General features: G+C 40.1%; 1 pseudogene; it reads right to left on the reverse strand.

The window, feature by feature from the left end:
* Positions 1–364: 364 nt before the first annotated feature.
* On the reverse strand, positions 365–934 carry LOC132242065 (large ribosomal subunit protein uL13-like; annotated as a pseudogene).
* Between the last annotated feature and the right edge of the window lie 1,586 nt (positions 935–2,520).

Here is a 2,520-nt window from a genome sequence, read left to right on the forward strand (position 1 = left end):
GTCTCAGGTTCTGCTTTCTGGTGGAAGCCAGGCTAAGATATCATCTAATGGGGATCGTAATATAATACCTTCTTTGTGAGTTGTTAAGTGAGGGATGTATGCACATAACATAATAAAATGAGATATGTGTATAAATGTGCATGTAAAATACATACCCTGGTCCTTAGTACAGAGAAAGTTCTTAAGACATCCTACGTATTATGACATGGCTGTTGTTTTTGTTCACGAACTTACATCAATTCTGATGTCTGTATCACACATCATATTTGCGAAACCTTAGGCTGAATTTTAATATAGAAATGAGATTTTTGATTTGGGGGGCATTTTATTTATATTTACTTATTTTGGGTCAACTTTATTGGGCTCAGATTAGGAGTCCGTGAGCCTTGAAGACGTCTGTGCATCTGTCAATTTTCTTCTCCAGTTCTTTTTGGCCTGTTTCCATGGATTTTGGGCTTCTCTTTCCTTTTCTCCACCAGAGCGGCTGTGACTCCCTGGTACTTGCAGGGAGTCAGGCGCCCTATGTAGGCAAACTTCCATTAGGCTTCAGACACACAACCTTGAGGGTATCAGGAGCCACCATTCACTCTTGTCATAGGGCAGCAGGATCCCATCAAACACCTTGAGCGGTCTAAGGTGGCGTGGCCTCGCTTGGTCTTGTGGGTCAGCGTGACTTGCATGGTTGGCCAGAAGATGCGGCCAGGGACTGAAAAGTGGTAAGGGCCAAGGGATGGGTTGATGTTCATCCATTTGTGGAGAAAGACCAGGTACTTCAACTAGTTTCTGTGGAAATTGCCAGGCAGGTTGCTGCTCTCACAGGGCACAATCAGTACCTTCCAACCCAGCAGTACCAGCTTGGCCATGATGGCTTCTAGGTGGCCCTGGCCCAGGACATGACCTCCGCCATGAGCACCAGGACCTGCCCCTCTGCCATGCTCAGCAGCTGCCTGGGAAAGGAGTATTTTTCAGGCCATTTTTGTATAGGGGTAAAAAATTAATAAAACAGATTTCTTTGGATCCATTCCACCTATGATTGAGGAACTTCCAGTTTTACCCTTTTATTTTTTTCCAGTTTGTTCTCCATGTTTCCAGGGCAGACTTTCATGTACTTTGCACTACTGAAGGGAGTCTAGCACATTTTTCCTCCTCTGCTGCATATTTGAAGACAGAGTTTATGCCCATTATGTAGATATGAACATTGCGGCCTAGGTACTTTCTCAACGTGTTGAAAGTCATGCAACTAGTGAGTGGCAGAGTCTGAAACGGAACTGGGTCTGATTTTAGAACCCAAGTTGGGACTCATTTTTTAAACACTACACTGTGTTTGCTGAATTGGTTTTTCTCTTCCACATTTTCATTCCATTTCTTATGATTCACTAATAGTTACTCCCATATATCTAGGGTGTGTAGATTATTATAATTCCCTTTTTTTTCAGAGACAGAAACAATTTCACCAGATTGAAATCCTCAAGACAAAGGAGCCTAGGAAAGAAATCTCATCAGAAAGATAAAAGAAGTTTTCATGGATTTGCTATGAGTCAGAAACTTTTAATGAATCCAGTTGTATTGTTTACCAAGCAAAGATCCTTTCAGATGTCAGGAGATAGATGTGTAGATGTCAGCTCATAAAGTACAGCTCCAGTGTGATAGCAGAAATACAAGAAACTGGAATCCCTCCATGCTAAAAGATAATGAAGGAGGCCAGAGATGAGTTGGAAGAAACTCTTGTTACCAGGAGGGGATAACAATTGTTTTTTGCTAAATCAAATATTTATGAGACTGCGATTTGATTACCCATGTTTTAACAATTCAGGGGAAAGATAATTTTCTAAAATGCCCAAGGTGTTGGAGTAATTCAGATAACTGTTTCTTGTACAAAAATAATTAATCCCTAGAATTAGAAATGCTTGCAAAACTGTGAAGGGGATAGAAGATATTTTGCAATGTGAAGGCATCATGGTGTAACATGTTGGAGAGAATAAACTATATATCCTGTTGTTAAAGGCACCATTTCATCCCTTGTCAATATAGAACATTTGGTTTTGATTTTTGATTTTACTAACATTTATTAAAAACAGAGCATGGGTCAGACATTTTTATATTGGCTTTAAAATTTTTAATGATGAGCACTGTTTAGGTATATTTTATTATTTCACTTTATGAAAGAGGAAACTGATATTCAAAGAAGTTAAATGGTCCTCAAGGACACAGAGCTTGTAAGGTAAAAGTTGACTTGGTACTCAGGTCGGCATGTACCCCCAAAACCCACAGTCTTTTCCCCATTCCACTCTGCCATTCAGGCATTTCAAAACTACAATTTCTGGCCCAAAGCGGGTTATGAAGACTTGGTTTGAGGTCTGTAGTCTTGGTGGAGTGAAAAAAGCAATACAGGCACTTTATTTTGAGTGAGGATGAAATAAAGAAGGTTAAGACCTTCATCAAGTGTGCCCACTGATTCATTGCTGGAAAAATCCTGATTATTACCTTTGTTGAGAAATGAACCAAAGTCTGTGAGAGCTG

The sequence above is a fragment of the Myotis daubentonii genome, chromosome 9 (assembly GCF_963259705.1).
Source record: "Myotis daubentonii chromosome 9, mMyoDau2.1, whole genome shotgun sequence".
NCBI classification, from domain to species: domain Eukaryota; kingdom Metazoa; phylum Chordata; class Mammalia; order Chiroptera; family Vespertilionidae; genus Myotis; species Myotis daubentonii.